Below are 21,334 nucleotides of genomic sequence, written 5' to 3'. Positions count from 1 at the left end.
CTCCCCCTGTTCATAGACAAATACAGGGAGCTGCCCTGTCTGTGGCAGGTGAGACATCCTCATTATAATCATAAACAAAAGAGGCAGGCAGCGCTGGAGAAACTGCTGGAGTTGGAGAAGCCGGTGGTCCCCACAGCAACCATCCCCTATTTAAAAAACAAAATTTGTGACCTGAGAAGCACTTATCTAAGGGAGCACAAGAAGGTCACGGATTCCCAGAGGTCTGGAGCTGCAGCAGATGACGTTTATGTCCCCAGGCTGTGGTACTATGAGAGACTGCGATTTCTGTCAGACCACACTAAAGTCAGGGAATCCCTCTCCACTCTTCCTTCCACTCTTCCTTCCACCCCAGCTGAGGCTTCCGATGTCCAACCTGGGCCTTCCAGCCAGGAAGAAGTGGAGGAGCCCAGCTGGAGTCAGGTATAGCATTCTTCTACTGATTTCTGGACAATAAAGAAATGATGTTTACTAGATGTTATTATTGATCACTAATTGCTGATTGAAAAAAGTGTTTTACAGATCAATAGACAGTAGTGGGCAAAAATAATTGGGACAAGAATGAAAAATGCTAAGCTCAGAATGCTAGTCTGTTATATTTGTTAACATTCAATTTGCAACAGTCATGAGATGAAAATTGTGTGTGATTGATGAATAAAAAACTAAAACAATGTCCCTTTTTCATACACAGGAAGACCTCAGCCAGGAGGAGGTTGTGGAATGTGGCAGTCAGGAGGAGGCGGGGATTAGTGGCAGCCAGGAGGAGGCGGGGCTAAGTGTCAGTCAAGAAAAGCCTGGGACCAGTCGCAGCCTGACTGAATCACAGGTTCCTCCCCTCCGCCTTCCATATAAAAGAGTGAGGAAGGTGACTCCCATGCAAGATTCAGCGCTCAGGCTCATTCAGGAGGCTTCTGTGTCCCTCAGAGCCTTACCCACTCCTGAAGAGGCCTTTGCCTGCATGGCTGCCACCAAACTGCAGGGCATGCAGGAGGGTCAATGCCTCCTGTGTGAGCAACTTATTTATAAAGTCCTAACTAAGGGGGTGAGTGGGGAACTAACACCCAAGACCGACGTGATTGAGTTGGACCATCCTACTCCTCCTCCTCCTCCTGCTGCCACAACTCCACCACCAGAGCCACATCGTGGAAGGAGGCGTGGAAAGAAGACAAGAGAGTGATGACCCTGGGTTCAGTCTGGTCTGACAAAAGCTGCAGTCTCTCGTATGACCACAGCCTGGGGACACAGATGTCATCTGCTGCTTTCCGGATCTCTGGGACTTCTGGACCAGACTGCACTCCCTTAGATATGGACTCCTCAGGCCACCAATTTTGCTTGAAAATAATTGATGTCTGCCCTGGGGGTCCAAGGCTTCGCAAATTTCTGCAGTTTCTTCAGCGTTGCCTCCCTCTTTTTTTAGTTGTGAGCCCTTAATAAAATTTATATTTTGGCAAATTATACTCTCCTGTGTGTTTTCATCCAAAAAGGACAGTTTGTTGGTGACGATTCAGGTACATTTCTAACATAAAATGTGAAATTAACAAGGGACAACAACACCAAACAATCTCCTACAGATTAAATAGAACAACATATCCATGGTGTTGTGGTAACTTGACACAAAAAACACACACAAAAATTTTCAGGAGTACAAATAAAAATCCAAAAAACAAAAAAAAAGCCTTGAAAAAAATACAAACCAAAAAAAAAATAATCGGTCTTAAAAACAAAAAAAAAAAAACAACACCAAAATAATGATGTCAGATGTGACAAATCAAAATATATTGAGGGAATCCCGATAAATAATAAAGAGATAAGTTTGTGAGAAGTCTGTGTGAATATGAGCAGCAAAACTACTTCATTCTTCTCACATTATAAAGAAGAAGAGAGTGCGCTGTATTAAACCATTTTTAACATTGCAACGTGACGAAAGTGCTGTATCCATTGCGAACGCTAATTTTACCAGACCGAGCTGTTCCGTGTCGGATTTTCTTCTGAGCATGCGTGGCACTTTGTGCGTGGGAACAGGCCACACACGGTTGGAATTGACGCGATCGGATTTTGTTGTCGGAAAATTTTATAGCCTGCTCTCAAACTTTGTGTGTTGGAAAATCCGATGGAAAATGTCCGATGGAGCCCACACACGGTCGGAATTTCCGACAACACGATCCGATCGGACATTTTCCATCGGAAAATCCGACCGTGTGTACGGGGCATAATACCTAAAACTTGAACAGTAAGCCAGTAGGTTGCTCTAAAAATCTATTGAAACCCACTCACTTTATTCTGCTGGGATCTGAAATCAATATAGCCCATGCTTGGAAAAAGCCAAAGGTATCATATGCTGCAGCAAAATGAAAGATATTGTGGATAATGGTCTAGGAGAAGGTGGTTGGCGTTCCTTTTGACTCCTCCAAAGCATACAAGACTGTATGGGAACCTTGGAGCATATACATACATCAACCTCTTTGAACCAGTTAGATGGAACATGATATTTGTTTTCCCTGAGTGCCTGTACCTATCTTACGCTGTCTGTTTCTTTTATTTTTACCTCTTTACTTTATTTGTTATCTCTTATCTCCTTCCCTCAAACGATATGATCATATGAGCTCTGATACCTTCAGATCAGGTCAAAATACAGGACATTTCACCTAGTAGAAGTGCCTACCCCGTTGGGTGGGGGGCTTCTTCCCATTCCTGGAAGCTATTTCTTGACCCAAGATCCATAAAAGTAGTTGTGTTTAATATGTATTTAAGTTGCAAATTCAGTTGAGGGTCATACCCCTTATGGGTATACATATTTTAATTGGTTCTAATCTTATATTGGTTTAGATGTTGGACATTCTACCATATGAGTCTCTGTCTCATATGGTAAAACCATTTTGTTTACTCTCACCAGAAACACTGAAACTTCTGCCTTCCGACACAGTCTGATCCCATATGGGATGTCTGGAGGTGGTGGGTGATTCCATTAACGTAGCATTGATACTGCATCCGATGTTTTATGGCAATTGCGAATCTTGCATTGCCACTGTTCATATATATAGCAACCAATGTTATAGGTAACAATGTACAACAGAGTGTACCAATCTTTTTTATGTTTTTGTTTGTTTGTCTCTTTATGCAAACTTAGTAACAAAACTATTGCAAGTTAGATTTATTAGTAGTCTTATTTTTAAAGAGTAGATCATGTCTCGACCTTTGGTGGCTTTCTTGTATGCTTTTTTCAGACAGGTGAGGGAATAACCACGATCTCTAGTCTATCTCTAAGTTTATTGGCCTCTGATTGGAAAACAGTGTCATCCGAGCAATTGCGACGTATACGTAAGTATTGGCTAAAAGGAATGAATCTAATTAAAGGTTGAGGATGTGCACTACTCGCATGTAATATTGTATTGCCCGCAGTTGCCTTACGATACAAAAAACTAGCAAGTGTACCACCCTTTTCTTTGTATATAGTAACATCTAAAAAATGTAATTCAGATGAACTGTATATCATAGTAAAACTCAAATTACACATGTTGTTATTCATAGCTTTAATACATTAGTTGAGCAATTCAACTGATCCATTCCAGAAGATCAAAATGTTGTCTATATACCAATACCATGTCAAAAAAATTTTGGTAAGTTGTATAAGGCTATCATCGGCCAAAAAGGACTGCTCCCACTCCCCCAGGTACAGGTTGGCATATGATGGGGCACGGCATGTCCCCATTGCCACACCCTGCACCTGCAGATAGTGGGAGACATCAAATGAGAAAACATTGTGTGTAAGTATGTGTTCCAAGGAGAGTAGTACAAATTAATTAAAGGCCCGATTCTCCCTATGTGATTGTTATATGGTATGTCCAATGGCCGAGATGCCCAACTGGTGGGGGATGGAGCTATAAAGAGCTTCAACATCTATGGCCACCTGTAGGGCATCTGGTGGCACCACTAATTTTTCTAGATTGTGGAGGAGGTGCATGGTGTCTCTGGTAAAGGAAAGTAGGTTAGTGACATATGGTCAAATTTATTTGTCAATAAATTTACTCAAATTTTCTGTTATCCCACCTCGTCCCAATATGATCGATCTTCCTGGGGGATTTTTTTCCTTTTTATGAATTTTAGGTGAACTATAAAAGGTTGGTATCTTTGGATGGGGGTTCGTATAAAATCCCAGGTTTGTTTATTAATTAAGTTGTTCGGGTATGCATTGTCAACCAAGAGATAGAATTCTTTATCATATCTCTCAACTAAAGATCTAGAAATCGGTATATACTTCTCTTTGTTGTTAAGGATTTTTAAACACATAGCTTTATATTGAGCATTGGACATAATTACAAGCATCTTCAAGGAGCAAGGATAGAAAATGAACCTACTAAGAGCATAAGATGTTACATAGTTACTTTGTAGGCAAGGCTGAAAAAAGACAATAGTCCATCCAGTTCCACATTTCTACCACTCTTAACGTAAAGAACCCTCTACGCAGTTTCCGGTTAAACCGCTTTTCTTCTAATTTTTGTGAATGGACGCAAGTCTTTTTAAATGCCCTTTTGCAGAAAAGTTTTAACCCTAATGTGGGGTCACCAGTACGGTATTTGTACATTGAAACCATATCCCCTCTCAAGCGTCTCTTCTCCAGTGAGAATGAGTTCAGTGCTAGTAATCTTTCCTCATAACTACGATCCTCCAGTCCCTTTATTAGCTTTGTTGCCCTTCTCTGTACTCTCTCCCTTTCCAGCACATCTTTTCTGAGGACTGGAGCCCAGAACTGCATGACATACTCCAGGTGTGGATGGACCATGTTTCTTGTAGAGTGGGAGAATTATCATTTCATCTCTGGAGTTAATTCCCTTTTTAATGCATGCCAATATTCTATTGGATTTGCTTGCAGCACCTTGGCATTGCATGCCATTGCTGAGCCTGTCATCTACTAGGACCCCCAGGTCATTTTCCATCCTAGATTCCCCCAGAGGTTCTCCCCTCAGTGAGTAGATTGCATTCATGTTTTTGCCACCTAAATGCATTATTTTAAATCTTTCTACATTAAACCTCATTTTAGTTTGTACAGTAAATGTTTGTGGGGAACTGTATCAAATACCTTTGCAAAATCCAGATACACTACATCTACGGGCCTTCCTTCATCTAGATGACAGCTCATCGCCTCATAGAAGGTTACAAGATTTGTTTGGCAATAACGATTTTTCATGAATCAATGCTGATTACTGCTAATGATACAGTTTTCATTACTAAAATCTTGTATATAGTCCCTTATCATCCCTTCATAGAGCTTGCATACTATTTATGTTAGGCTAACTGGTCTGTAGTTCCCAGGGATATATCTTGGTCCTTTTTTAAAGACGGGTGCTACATTGGCTTTTCTCCATTCAGCTGGTACCATACTAGTCAGTAGACTGTTCGTAAAAATTAGTTCCTTAAGGACCCTCAGGTGCAAGCCACCTGGTCCCAATGACTTATTTGTGTTAAGTTTTTCAAGTCTGCTTCTAATTTCATCCTCTGATAACCATGAGGGTGCTTTCTGTGTCGTGTCATGAGTATAAACCAGGCAGTTTTGGTTAGTGAAGCCCCCTGTTTCCCTCATGAAGACTGAGGAGAAGAATACATTCAATACCTTTGCCATCTCACTATCCTTTGTAACTGGATTCCCTTCATCATTCCATATGGGGCCAATATGATCTGTCCTCCTCTTACTATTTATGTACTTTATTGGGATTTTTTATTACTCTCCTCCGCTATGTGCCTTTTGTGTTCTATCTTTGCCATCCTAATTACACCCTTCATTTCTTATTGCATTCTTTGTACAGTTGGAATGTTGATGACCCTTAAGCCTTGTATTTTTTGAAGGCCTTCTCCTTTGCTTTTATATGAATTTTTACACTGGGGGTTAAGCTACCCAGGGCTTTTATTAGCTCTTTTAAATTTATTACCCTTTCGGATGCACTGGCTAATACCCTTATTTAATATGCTCCTAAAGCACACCCATTTTTTCTCTGTGTTCTTTGTTCCTAGGATTTTTTTATCCCATTTAGTATCTGCTAGCAAGGAACGTAGTTCATGGAAGTTGGCTCTTTTGAAATCCAGTATCTTTGTATTTCCCTTATGCTTCCTATTTGTGTGATTTATGCTCAAAACTAATTGACCTGTGATTGCTGTTTCCTAAGTTGCCCGTATTTCTACGTCTGCGATCAAGTCTGTGTTGTTAGGAATCAGTAGGTCTTGTGATGCATTGGGGGTTACTTACTAAAGGATAATACACTTTGCACTGCAAGTGCACTTGGAAGTAAAGTCGCTGTAGATCTGAAGGGGACATGCAAGGAAATAATAAAAAAGCATTTTAGCTTGCACATGATTGGATGATAAAATCAGCAGAGCTTCCACTCAATTCAGATCTACCGCTTAGATTTAGAGCGACTGCACTTCCAAGTGCACTTTCAGTGCACTTTCAAGTGCACTTGCAGTGCAAAGTGGACTTGCCCTTCGTAAATAACCCCCATTGTTTCTTGTTGATGCATTACCATCTGACCCATGAAATTGTCCTGTAAGACATTTAGGAAATGGAGAGCCTTAGAAGAATGCGTGGTTCATTCCGCCCAGTCTATGTCTGGATAATTAAAATCCCCCATTACAATATTTCCTACCTTGTCTGCTGGTTTATCGTTAACTGATGTTGGTTAATCAAGGTATGAATAGGCAATCTGAGACATTGGTATTAAGTTTCTTAATTTCTTTTGTTGTCATGGCCAGAAATGCCGCTAAGTTGGTATTGAAATTGGGCGAAGGAAATATGTCTGAATTCTTTTTCATTTTGAATTTGTGACTGGATTATCAGTGTGAGTGGTAATCTGTGTATTGAGGAGCGAATCAACATCTACTAGATCAATTAGATCAAGGTCATCCTGTTCATTGAGTAGGCCAATTAGATCATTCAAGGCTTTATCATTTCTAGTTTTTTCTTCTGTAGCTACTGTATTCTTGTTATACATACTTTTCAATAAGAGTTTTCTAGCAAAGAGCTGTAAATCCTTTATAACTTCAAATTTATCTACATCCAAATCTGGAGAAAAGCTAAGACCTTTTGATAAGATTACTGTCTATTCATTGGAAAGCACATAGTCAGAAAGGTTAATAATGTTGAGCGAATTTTCATTAGTAAGTGACTGGCTATATTAGGTTACTGTCATGGTTATGCAGTAGTGTTTGTCTGCCAGCTTACCTCTCCACTCTCACCTGGCTGCTTAAAATAATCTCTCCTCAAAGCATGGCTCCACCGCAGCCCCTATCAGGGAACTCTATATTAACCTGTGCACTGCAAGCCAGCCCTGCTGATCAACTATTGTGATTTTGCTTCTGTGTGCTCATTGCTCCGTGTCCTACGTCTGATACTGTTTACCGATCTTGGCTTGTTCTTGACTATTCTTGCTTGCTTGTGACCCTGACCTTTTAGCGTGTTCTCTGTCTATTCCTGTCTGCTAGTCGCCCTGACCTTTGGCTTATCTCCTTACTATTCCTTGTTGTCCTGAACTGCTGCTTCCTCTCTGTCCTCCTGTAGCCTACTGTGAGCGTGAGCTGGGAGACCCTGGGGGCCATGACCTGGAGCCAGTTGCAGCGCAGTCCATCCTCACCACTAGAGGCTCTGGTGAACACCTGCTGGCCCTTAGACTCCGCGCCCTGGGGAATCTTATGCTCTAGCTCCCAGTGGGATCTGTGTTGTTGCTTTAGTGGACCTGCCTTTCTGAGCCACCCAGAGTTCTATCTGCATCAGTCAGCGATAGGGTCCACTACCTTGTGGTGCACTCCTGACCCCAACGGTGTGCATCTCTCACCTGGCCCCAGGTGACCTGACAGTTTGATCAGCCATGGACCCGGCTGACGTGCCACTTCCCACAGATGCTCCATTGCAGGGCATAGTCCGCAGACTTGAGACCCAGGGATCGAATCAGACTCAGGTAATGCGGTTCCTCCAGGATCTGGCTTCCTGCTTTGAGCAGCTTCAGGCCTCTCTGGGAACTCTGAGTCAGCAACCTCAAGTACAACCAGCCGCTGCACCTATTCCGGTCACAGTTGCAGCCACACATTCACTACAACTGCCAGCTCCATCCCGTTATTCCGGGGACCCCAAGGCCTGCAGAGGGTTCCTTAGCCAGTGCACAATTCATTTTGAACTCAAGCCCCAAAACTTCCTGTCCAATTGGGCAAAGGTAGCCTATATTATATCCATCCTGTCCAGCAAGGCGTTCAGACAGATCCAGTGGTCTGTCTGACTTCTTAAAACTTTTTCAGAATATCTTCGAGGAACCGGGTCGTGTCTCCTCAGCGGCCAGTGCCCTTTTACGTCTCCGTCAAGAGTCCGCTTCTGTGGGACAGTATGCTCCTCATTTTCATACTTTGACTGCAGAGCTGAGCTGGAATAATGAGGCCTTAGTTGCAACCTTTTTACATGGCTTCTCTGATAGAGTGAAGGATGAATTAGCGGGAAGAGCTATCCCTGCTGACCTGGACGGTGTCATCACCTTCTGCAACCAGATCGATATTCGTTTTCAGGAGAGGGCCCTGGAAAAAAGACGCCAGCACTCCCCGTTCTTTAGGCAGCCTGAGCTCCCTGTCCCCTCTCTTCGACCCCAGAAGCACCTCATGCCAACTGAGGAACCTATGCAGCTGGGCTGGACCAAGCTATCTCCTGAAGAATGCGCTAAGCGCAGAACTCTGGGCCTGTGTTTCTATTGTGGGGGTAAAGGTCATTTTCGTGACACTTGCTTTCTTTGTCCGAAAAAACACTCGGGGCTAATACATCTGGAAGGTTGCGTATTGGACCCTGAAATATCACCTTCACCTTCTTGTCTTCTTTTTTCATGTCGGCGCTTCCTCTCATTTGGTCTCGGCATATCTGGATTCCGGAGCTGCTGGCAATTTCATAGACTGGGGAACTGCATCTTCCATGATACTTACCCTTTTGCCCCTCACAATGCCATTGGTGGTCTTGGCGATTGATGGCACTGTTCTCCCAGGGGGTCCTATCCGCTTCCAGACCATTCCTGTTAAGATGTCGGTAGGGACACTCCACCAGGAGTTGATATCCTTCCTTATCTTCCCTAAGGCCTCATCTCCTATTGTTTTAGGTCTTCCTTGGTTACGGCTCCATTCTCCGCATGTTGACTGGACTGCTGGACAGATCTTGGCTTGGGGTTCCTCCTGTTCCTCTTCCTGCCTACTCAATGTTGCCCAAAAGACAAACTTCCTGTTGCCACCATCTCAGCATCTTCTGCTCTTCCCACTGCATATAGCGATTTCTAAGATGTGTCCTGCAATAGGCGGGCTAATGCACTCTCTAGGTCATGTGGCACTCTGGATGAGGAGCCCACCTGTGAACCTGAGCTGATCATTCACTCCAGTTTGCATAACCATTTACCTTTGCCTGTCCCTAAACTCCCTTGGATGCACAATCAGGATAACTTGTCCTCCAGTTCCACAATCGCTATGCCCTGCGATGCAATAGCGGTAGTCGCTACACCCGGAGATGCTATTTAGTCGGCCTCTGCACCAGTTATGCCAGTCCAGTCTATGCCCAGTGAGCTTTCTGCTTTTTCTTATTCAGGACTAGGGATGAGCCGAACACCCCCTGGTTCGGTTCGCATCAGAACATGAGAACAGGCAAAAAATTTGATCGATCATGCGAACACCGTTAAAGTCTATGGGACATGAACGTGAATAATCAAAAGTGATAATTTTAAAGGCTTATATGCAAGTTATTGTCATAAAAAGTGTTTGAAGACCTGGGTCCTGCCCCAGGGGACATGTATCAATGCAAAAAGGAGTTTTAAAAACGGCCATTTTTTCGGGAGCAGTGATTTTAATAATGCTTAAAGTGAAACAATAAAAGTGTAATAATCTTTTAAATTTCGTACCGGGGGGTGTCTATAGTATGCCTGTAAAGGGGCGCATGTTTCCCGTGTTTAGAACAGTCTGACAGCAAAATGACATTTCAAAGGAAAAAAGTAATTTAAAACTACTTGCGGCTATTAATGAATTGTCAGTCCTACAATACACATAAAAGTTCATTGACAAAAATGGCATGGGATTTCCCCACAGGGGAACCCCGAACCAAAAGAAAAAAAAATGCATGGGGGTCCTCCTAAATTCCATACCAGGCCCTTCAGGTCTGGTATGGATATTAAGAGGAACCCTGCGCCAAAAGTTAAAAAAATGGCGTGGGGGTCCCCCTTAAAATCCATACCAGACCCTTATCTGAGTACGCAACCTGGCAGGCTGCAGGAAAAGAGGGGGGACGAGAGAGTGCCCCCCCTCCTGAACCATACCAGGCCACATGCCCTCAACATTGGGAGGGTGCTTTGAGGTAGCCCCCCAAAGCACCTTGTCCCCATGTTGATGAGGAGAAGTGCCTCATCCCCACAACCCTTGCCCGGTGGTTGTGGGGGTCTGCGGGCGGGGGGCTTATCGGAATCTGGAAGCCCTCTTTAACAAGGAACCCCCAGATCCCGGCCCCCCATTTGAATTGGTAATGGGGTACAGATGTACCCCTAACATTTCACAAAAAAGTGTAAAAAAGGTTAAAAAAACACAAGAGACAGTTTTTGATGAGTCCTTTATTAATTTCTTCTTCTTTCGGCTTCTTCTTCCATCTTCTTTCTTCTAGTGTTCCTTCGGTGTTCTTCTTCCTCCATCTTCTTCTTCATCTTTTCTTCTCCATCTTCTTTTTTCTCCACTCTTCTCGTCCCGCATCTTCCTCCAGGCTTCTTCTCCACTCTGTCCACACGATCCGCCTCAGTGGGAGTCTTCAGCCGTGTGACGCTTCACTTCTTCTGACATTTCTTATATAACGGAGGGCGGGGCCACCCAGTGACCCTGCCCTCCTCTGACGCACAGGAAATTCACAGGACTTCCCTGAGGCTTTCCCCGCGTTGTCAGAGGGGGGCGGGGTCACCTGTTTACGTAACCGGGTGACCCTGCCCCCTCTGACAACACGGGGAAAGCCATAGGGAAGTCCCCATGAAATCCCCATGTGTCAGAGGAGGGCGGGGTCACCGGGTGGCCCCGCCCTCTGTTATATAAGAAGTGTCAGAAGAAGCAAAGTGTCACACGGCTGAAGACTCCCATTGAGGCGGATCGTGCGCACGGAGCGGAGAAGAAGCCTGGAGGAAGATGCGGGACGAGAAGAGCGGAGGAAGAAGAAGATGGAGGAAGAAGAAGAACACCAAAAGAACACCAGAAGAAAGAAGATGGAAGATGAAGCCGAAAGAAGAAGAAATTAATAAAGGACTTGTCAAAAACCATCTCTTGTGTTTTTGAACCTTTTTGACACTTTTTTTGTGAAATGGTAGGGGTACATTTGTACCCCATTACCAATTCACATGGGGGGGCCGGGATCTGGGGCATTTTTTTTTTAATTTTGGCGTGGGGTTCCCCTTAATATCCATACCAGACCTGAAGGGCCTGGTATGGAATTTAGGGAGAGCCCCATGCATTTTTTTTCTTTTGGTTTGGGGTCCCCCTGTGGGGAAATCCCATGCTGTTTTTATCAATGAACTTTTATGTGTATTGTCGGACCGCAAGTAGTTTTAAATAACTTTTTTTCCTTTGAAATATCATTTTGCTGTCAGACTGTTCTAAGCACGGGAAACATGCGCCCCTTTACAGGCATACTATAGACACCCCCCAGGTACGAAATTTAAAGGAATATTACACTTTTATTGTTTCACTTTAAGCATTATTAAAATCACTGCTCCCGAAAAAACAGCCGTTTTTAAAACTTCTTTTTGCAATGATACATGTCCCCTGGGGCAGGACCCAGGTCCCCAAACACTTTTTTATGACAATACCATGCATATAAGCCTTTAAAATTAGCACTTTTGATTTCTCTCATAGACTTTTAAAGGGTGTTCCGTGGCTTTTGAATTTGCCGCGAACACCCCAAATTGTTCGCTGTTCGGCGAACTGGCGAACAACCGATGTTCGAATCGAACTCATGTTCCACTCGAACTCGAAGCTCATCCCTATTCAGGTCCTTCTGTAACCTGGCCTCACCCTACTACTACTATGTCCATTCAAACCTGTCTAAGAGGCTCAATCCATCCTTTGGATAGACTGCCCCATTTGGCCAGGTGAGGTTTTCAACCTTTATTTCAGGACTCTTTGCATTCTGCTTGTGTTTCAGCTATCCAGCTTGACTCCTGTGACACATCACCTTCTTCCAAACATGGCCTCAGGGATCCACTGACCTCTGCCCAGTCTGATGGTCCTGTGCTGGATGTCCAGCTCATCTTTAAGGGTCTGGGGGACCCTGCTCAGACTCCTGATGGTCTTCTCATGCCCTTACCCATTCTAAAAAAGCCTTTAGTCCTCAATAAGTCCTCTCGTCCTTTCCCTACCTCGGTTCCGGTCTCTGAGGGTAATCTATAGTATGAGGTTAGTCAAGTTCTGGATTCCCGGCTCCATTAGGGCATTCTTCAGTACCTCGTACATTGGAAAGGGTTTGGTCCTGAGGAGAGGTCTTGGATCACTGCATCTGAGGTCTTTGCGCCTCGTCTGTAGAGGAGGTTTCATCTGAAGTTTCCCTCTAAGCCTGGGCCCACGCGGGGGAGGGGGAGGCCTCGTAAGAGGGGGGTACTGTCATGGTTATGCAGTAGTGTTTGTCTGTCAGCTTACCTCTCCATGTGTTCAGATTAAGAGGCCAGCCACTCTCACCTGGCTGCTTAAATAATCTCTCCTCAAAGCATGGCTCCACCCCAGCCCCTATCAGGGAACTCTATATTAACCTGTGCACTTCAAGCCAGCCCTGCTGATCAACTATTGTGATTTGGCTTCCGTGTGCTCATTGCTCTGTGTCCTACGTCTGATACTGTTTACCGATCTTGGCTTGTTCTTGACTATTCCTGCTTGCTTGTGACCCTGACCTTTTGGTGCGTTCTCTGTCTATTCCTGTCTGCTAGTTGCCCTGACCTTTGGCTTATCTCCTTACTATCCCTTGTTGTCCTGGACTGCTGCTTCCTCTCTGTCCTCCTGTAGCCTACTGCGAGCGTGAGCTGGGAGACCCTGGGGGCCGCAACCTGGAGCCAATTGCAGCACAGTCCTTCCTCACCACTAGAGGCTCTGGTGAACTCCTGCTTGCTCTTAGACTCCGCGCCCTGGGGATTCTTATGCTCTAGCTCCCAGTGGGATCTGTGTTGTTGCTTTAGTGGACCTGCCTTCCTGAACCACCCAGAGTTCCATCCGCAGCAGTCAGCCGTAGGGTCCACTACCTTGTGGTAGTTCACTCCTGACCCCAATGGTGTGCATCTGTCACCTGGCCCCAGGTAACCTGACAGTTGCCTTCCTTGTTGAGACTGGGATCTAAAAAATCCTCACTCATAACCTGACTAACAGTGTCTTTAGAATTAGTTTTAGTGTTGTGGGAAACTAACAATTTGTGATAAAATTGCCCAGAGGGGCCACCACGTGTATCAGTTACCTGTGTACCAGAAAGTCCCCTAGGGGAGTGAGTAGAAGAATGTGCAGTCGGAAAATCCTCCACCATTTGTTTTTTGTGGTAAGTGATTCAGCATTGGGTGATTTTCATTTGTCTTTTTGAGGCTTTTTCTTTTTTCCAGAAGAAAACTGTGAAGATGAAGAAACAGAAGAATTCAAAGACAAATTTGAACCCCTTTCTCCCAATGTGCCTTTCATATTATTAGTCATAAACCGTGCCTTGGTATTCCTCTGATGCCATCGATATGCCTTCCCTTCCCGGAAGGCCGTTTTATCCCTCCAGAATTTACATTTCTTCATAATTAGCTTCCTTTGCTATTTGGTCTAGATGTGTTTTAATATTATCTTCCTGAATTTTGTAGTTGACAAGTTCCTTAAATGACTCTAATTGCCCATAGATTATTTCAATATCATTATCAAGCAGAGTAATACGTTTTTTGTATTCTTCCATTAGTAGTTTCATCATGGTTTTACTACATTGTTGCAGGTTATTCTCCCAACTTTTTTTAAACCTGTTGTCAGCATTCTCGAAACTCGGGAATATCTAAATACATACAGTCCAAAGGGGTTAATCTCTTCCTTGATATAGTGCTCAAAACTTTCTATGTGCCAAAAAAATGGGCCTTTCTCTCAAAAAGCTTAGAAAGCTGGAAAAAAAAGAGGCACTATTTCAGATTCCTGCGCTTCTTTCTTGCCCTGTTCCTTATACTTGGGCATGAGACCCTCAAAGAGCTGCTTTTAAACTTGATAATGGCCTAAAACCACTCAGATTGACAAATGTTCTCAAAGCTATCTCAAAGGGGAAGGTACAATTTTGAAGTATTTGTTATTTAAATAAAGGTTCTGTCGATGTTGGAAATAAATGGGGGAAAGGGTATTTGCTACCCTATTAAATAGAAAAGAGTTCCACCATCCACAGAACTGGGTGTTCTGTCACCACATCCCAAGAGTATAAACACAAAAAGAAAAACCCCTTTGAGAAAACAGGACTTTGAAGGTGACAAGAACACCAAATAGTGTAAAACGTATACATTTTATTACAAAAACAAATTACAACACAGTAAAACTGTCTATGCAAAGAGAGATAAAGGATATGCATGAATCATTGTAAAACATGTACAGATACTTAGGATATCTCTGGTGTACCCAACGTTTATGGCTTGACTCCTTTCTTCAGGGGTTTATATAAACAGAGCAGTAATCGTACAGTATATCTATCAAACAAACAACATATGATATTATAGAGAACATCAAGGTAAATCATAACTGAAGACCAAAGTGTATGTAACATTAGTGAAAATCACATACCATTTGTATGTTGTGACTTCATGCATAGGTAAAAAACAGCAGACCTGTAGTGGGTCCTATAGTATAGTAAAAGCCGGACATACAAGATGAAGAGGTGGTCACCCAAAGGACAAAGGATGACCCTACGGAGGTCCACCTAGTTAGGGGCCACAGTTGGAAGACACCAAAGGATAGTTTGACCTATATATATATATATATATATATTCTTCATCATCAGCCATTTAGTATATAAAGTATATATAGCCCTACATACCTGGAATGTTATTGTCATCCGTGTAACAAAGGCATGTCTATTGATCAAACTAGCATAACTTGCAAGGGTCTGATGGTTCTCTTCAGTGGGAAGATATATCTAAAGGCGCAAAGGAGGATAGAAGATGTGTCTATAATGATTCTGAGTCTTTGAGAGGCTCATGGGTCTTGAGCCTCATGGGTATAGACCGAGGGCTTCAAACTGGGACCAGAGGGTATGGTAAATGCCTACCTCGATTCATCGGCTCCGGCGTGTGTGGTGTCAAGTCCATTGTGGCTCTGTCATTATGCATACCGCGACCAGATCTATAAGAGCACAGAACGCCCGCGCAAGTGCGGTAGCCCGGTGCTATGTTGCAAGGCTGCCACACATGCGTCCTGTGGCCAAAAGGACCAACTGTTTCTAGAGTGCATGGCGCCGCCCCACCCTGAAGTGGAGCCGCCCCATGCGTTCCAAAGACACAACCATGGCATCTCGGCAATGGGAGGGAAGAAAATAATGAAAACTTGTAAAGACATAACCCTTGCAAATATGAATTAAGCGTTTCAGAAAAAAAAATTGGAGCATTGTAAGTCTGTTTGTTCCAAAGGCACTAAGCTTGAACAACACCTGTGGAATGGTGCTACTGTGTGACTCTAATGCTGCGTACACACGACCGGACTTTACGGCATACTTGGTCCGGCGAAACTGAGTCCGTCGGCCAATTCGATCGTGTGTGGGCTCCAGCGGACTTTTTTTTATCAAAGGTTTGATGGACTTAGATTTGAAACATGTTTCAAATCTATCCGACGGACTCGAGTCCGGTCGAAAAGTCCGCTCGTCTGTATGCTAGTCCGACGGACAAAAACCGACGCTAGGGTAGCTATTGGCTACTGGCAAAGAAACTTCCTTGTTTTAGTCCGGTCGTACGTCATCGTGTACGAATCCGTCAGACTTTGGTTGATCGTGTGTAGGCAAGTCCGTTCATTGGGAAAGTCCATTGTAAAGTCCGTCGAAAAGTCTGCCGGGCAAAGTATACCGTAAAGTCCAGTCGTGTGTACGCGGCATATAAAGGCCATAAAGCGGGGATGAGGTGGGACTTTACTGCTAGGTAGAGTTCTTGAACTGTGAACTTATGGGTTTGTTTGTCTGAGCGCCAAAACTCTGTGGGTGGAGTAGTGTTATTATCAATCAGCTGCAATGCACCTTCTTCTTCTTCCTGTTGTACAGCTAAACCCACAATTCACCCAGGACTGGCAGGAGTTGGCTGAATTAGTTTAGCATGATATCTGTCACTTGTTGCATGAGGATACATAGCTAACTAAAACATTACTTTTATCAGATATTGATGAAGGGTGTGCACATATCATAGAGGGAGCTAACAACAGGCAGGGAAAACCATTTATCCTTTTTCTTCCACTTTACAATTATGTGCCACTTTGTGTTGGTCTATCACATAAAATCCCAATAAAATACATTAACATTTTTGGTTGAAACATAACAAAATGTGGAATATTTCAAGGAGTATGAATACTTTTTCAAGGCACTGTATATCAAATTAAAACAGTGTTGTACAACAAGTGTTCCCTCCATAAACAGGGAGTAACAACAGACACTGTCAACGTGGCTGCTATTAGTCCACTGGGTTATTTATTCCTTCAAAATATTGCCTGCTAACTAGCAAAGGCTATGCACTGATTGTTCCTCACATACACAGCAGTGTGCAAAGCTATGTGCATGCACATAGTACATCTTGCATTCGTGTGGAAGAGTGTACACATGAGCATGAACATTTTGGGGCCTATTGGCATGTTTAAAGCTTTACAGGAGACCAGAAGATCAATGAGTGGTCATCAGCTCCTATTATGTGTGACCTGATCTTGTACTTGCTTCTGTGTTATGGCCAGGCTTTCTTTTGAGACTGCCTGCTCCTGATACTCTATTACTGAATCCAACTTGTGACCTGACCTTGTTTCCTGCCTGATGTACTGGTACCGCCTGATATTGACCTTGGCCCAACCCTGACTTTGTTTTGGTCTCCTGATTCTGAACTTTTGCTACCTGACTGTTACTAACTCTTGCCTGCCTAATCATAATTAGACATCAGAGATCCTGCATATGCCAGCTGCTAATTTGTCTGCTGCACAAACTTCAGTCATCCACCTACTACAGTGTCTTCCATCCAGGATCTCCTACAGGCAACTATGCCACTCTGTGCCCTGTTACATCCTGTCATTAACTCCAAGGGAAGGAGGGGAAGCCCTCTTATCAACTCAGCCTGGACCAGGTACTCTACAGTTACTCTTAAATTAACACATTGTCCCTTCTGATTTTGATTCTTTTAATGTATTTATATGACATTTAAATGAAATGGTATGAATAATTTAATGCTATAAGTAAGCTGCATAAGTTTTCACAAACAAACTGTCCTTTTTGAAGAAAAACATAGCCAAGGATTTTTTTTTTTAAATTAGAAATTTATTAGGGGTCATAACAAAATAAAGAGGAAGGCAACGCTGGATAAAGTGTTGAACTTGGCAAAGCATTTGTACCCCAGTGCAGACATCAATTATTTGACAGGAAAAATTGGTAGCCTGAGGAGTCTATTTAATAGGGAGCACAATCCGGTCCAGGACTCCGAGAGATCGTGAGCAGCAGCAGATGCCATATATGTCCCAAGGCTGTGGTCTTACAACAGCCTGCGTCTTTTGCCAGACCAGACCGAACCCAGGCCAACGCTCTCAAGATATCCTTGCACGCTTCCTTCCAGGCTGTGGCTGTGGTGTTGTAGTTGTGGCAGGAGGTGGAGGAGGAGTTTGGTCCAACTCAAACACGTGACTTTTTTTGTGAGTTTGCCCATCACCCCCTTATTTAGGACCTGAAATATGAGCTTCTCACTGATGATGCGTTGGCCCACCTCCATTTCCTGCATCTTTCTGGCCGTCATACACGCAAAGGCCTCTTGAACACTGGGGGTTGTTGTGAGGACCGCAGTAGCCTGCCGAATCAAATTAAGCACTCCATGTTCCTCCCCTTCCTGGTCCTTTTTGTTGGAAGGCGGAGGGGAGGAACCTGGGATTCGGTCAGGCTACTGGGCACGGCCACCTCCTGGCTGCCACTTTCCATGGCCACCTCCTGGCTGCCACTTTCCCCCTCCACCTCCTGGCTGTCACTTTCCACAGCCTCCTTCTGGCTGAAACTTTCCTGTAGGACCTGTATGATGGCAGAACAGGTCTCTGGAATAATGATTCCCAGAACCTGGGGGGAGATCCCAGTCAAGAACTTGGTGTCCTGCAGACTTTTCCCCGTCACCAAGTACCGCAAGGTGGCGACGAGCCTCTGCTCAGGAGTGATGGCTTTCCGCATGCAGGTGTCCTGCTTCATAATATAAGGGGACAGCAAAGCCAAAAGACGGTGAAAAACGGGGCCTGCCACCTGGAGATAATTCCTGAAATCATCAGGATTATTCTCCTGGATCTCCTGTAACAAAGGCATGTGAGAGAATTGGTCACGCTGGAGCAACCAATTCTTTGTCCATGAACTCCTCCTCGCCCTGTTCAAGGACTGGACTTGGGTCAAAGTAAGAACCCCAACACCAAGCCCCTGCACAGCACGAACTCTACGACGAGTATGTACCCGCAACATGGCTTCAAAACGGTTGGCTGGTCAGAATGAACTAACAGAACGCACTGAAAATCAGAAAGGCCTGAGAAGAGCGAGCTGAAAATCAGAAACAAGCAGACAAGAACACACTGAAAAACATATACGAACCCACAAGCACAAACTGAAGAGCAGTAACGAACTGAAAAGCACAAGGCTGAAAAGCGCGAATCGTCTCTCACCAAACTTCTACTAACACGATATTAGCAGAAGCAGCCCAAAGGGTGGTGCACTTGGTATTGAACTTTCTTTTTATAGCACCGTCGTACGTGTTGTACCACAGCACGTTCTTGGCAATCGGAATTTCCAACAACATTTGTGTGTCCGTGTGTTTGCAAGACAAGTTTGAGCCAATATCCGTCGAAAAAAAATCCATGGTTTGGTTGTCGGAATCAATAAACAAAGGAAGCAGCGCTGTGAATTGGGTGAATATAAATATGAGTGATTAATTAAATACATTAAGTAAATAATTAAATTAGGTAATAAATAATAAAGTTCATGGTCAAATCATATAAATCAATAACAGTTCTAATCCATGATCAACCATCCAAGAGGTGAGGTAGATAAGGAACCAAAGGCAGGGGTCCCCGTCTGAGGCAGGATTGGAAGTAAGACTGGGTAAATCCTTCACCGCACCACTGTGATATGAATAAAATGCGCGCTTACCAACCGGCAAGCTTAGGGAAGCTTGCGACCTTAACCCGGTCGGGGCCTTTCTTGGGATGGAGACACCACTAAGTCGCTCCTTAGACCGTAAGTAGCCCACTATCCTCCACGCATAGACAGAGCCTGGATGTTAGGGATACTATACTCCTAACCAGGAGTTGTTCTCACAGACTCCTTCCCTAGCCTTCCTTCTGGGTTCACGGGCCTCCACGGGTTTGTTTGTCTGAGCGCCAAAACTCTGTGGGTGGAGTAGTGTTATTATCAATCAGCTGCAATGCACCTTCTTCTTCTTCCTGTTGTACAGCTAAACCCACAATTCACCCAGGACTGGCAGGAGTTGGCTGAATTATTTTAGCATGATATCTGTCACTTGTTGCATGAGGATACATAGCTAACTAAAACATTACTTTTATCAGATATTGATGAAGGGTGTGCACATATCATAGAGGGAGCTAACAACAGGCAGGGAAAACCATTTATCCTTTTTCTTCCACTTTACAATTATGTGCCACTTTGTGTTGGTCTATCACATAAAATCCCAATAAAATACATTAACATTTTTGGTTGAAACATAACAAAATGTGGAATATTTCAAGGAGTATGAATACTTTTTCAAGGCACTGTATATCAAATTAAAACAGTGTTGTACAACAAGTGTTCCCTCCATAAACAGGGAGTAACAACAGACACTGTCAACGTGGCTGCTATTAGTCCACTGGGTTATTTATTCCTTCAAAATATTGCCTGCTAACTAGCAAAGGCTATGCACTGATTGTTCCTCACATACACAGCAGTGTGCAAAGCTATGTGCATGCACATAGTACATCTTGCATTCGTGTGGAGGAGTGTACACATGAGCATGAACATTTTGGGGCCTATTGGCATGTTTAAAGCTTTACAGGAGACCAGAAGATCAATGAGTGGTCATCAGCTCCTATTATGTGTGACCTGATCTTGTACTTGCTTCTGTGTTATGGCCAGGCTTTCTTTTGAGACTGCCTGCTCCTGATACTCTATTACTGAATCCAACTTGTGACCTGACCTTGTTTCCTGCCTGATGTACCGGTACCCGCCTGATATTGACCTTGGCCCAACCCTGACTTTGTTTTGGTCTCCTGATTCTGAACTTTTGCTACCTGACTGTTACTAACTCTTGCCTGCCTAATCATAATTAGACATCAGAGATCCTGCATATGCCAGCTGCTAGTTTGCCTGCTGCACAAACTTCAGTCATCCACCTACTACAGTGTCACCTGGAGATAATTCCTGAAATCATCAGGATTATTCTCCTGGATCTCCCGTAACAAAGGCATGTGAGAGAATTGGTCACGCTGGAGCAACCAATTCTTTGTCCATGAACTCCTCCTCGCCCTGTTCAAGGACTGGACTTGGGTCAAAGTAAGAACCCCAACACCAAGCCCCTGCACAGCACGAACTCTACGACGAGTATGTACCCGCAACATGGCTTCAAAACGGTTGGCTGGTCAGAATGAACTAACAGAACGCACTGAAAATCAGAAAGGCCTGAGAAGAGCGAGCTGAAAATCAGAAACAAGCAGACAAGAACACACTGAAAAACATATACGAACTCACAAGCACAAACTGAAGAGCAGTAACGAACTGAAAAGCACAAGGCTGAAAAGCGCGAATCATCTCTCACCAAACTTCTACTAACACGATATTAGCAGAAGCAGCCCAAAGGGTGGTGCACTTGGTATTGAACTTTCTTTTTATAGCACCGTCGTACGTGTTGTACTACAACACGTTCTTGGCAATGGGAATTTCCAACAACATTTGTGTGTCCGTGTGTTTGCAAGACAAGTTTGAGCCAATATCCGTCGAAAAAAAATCCATGGTTTGGTTGTCGGAATGTCCGATCGTCTGTACGCGGCATGACAGTGTAAATTTGCTGTCCCATCAAAACAACACAACACACAGCCATTAATGTCTAAACCGCTGGCAACAAAAGTGAGCATGTGAATGGGAAGCAGGTGT

Source organism: Aquarana catesbeiana, linkage group LG05 (assembly GCF_042186555.1).
Source record: "Aquarana catesbeiana isolate 2022-GZ linkage group LG05, ASM4218655v1, whole genome shotgun sequence".
NCBI lineage: Eukaryota > Metazoa > Chordata > Amphibia > Anura > Ranidae > Aquarana > Aquarana catesbeiana.
This window is presented reverse-complemented; position numbering follows the sequence as displayed.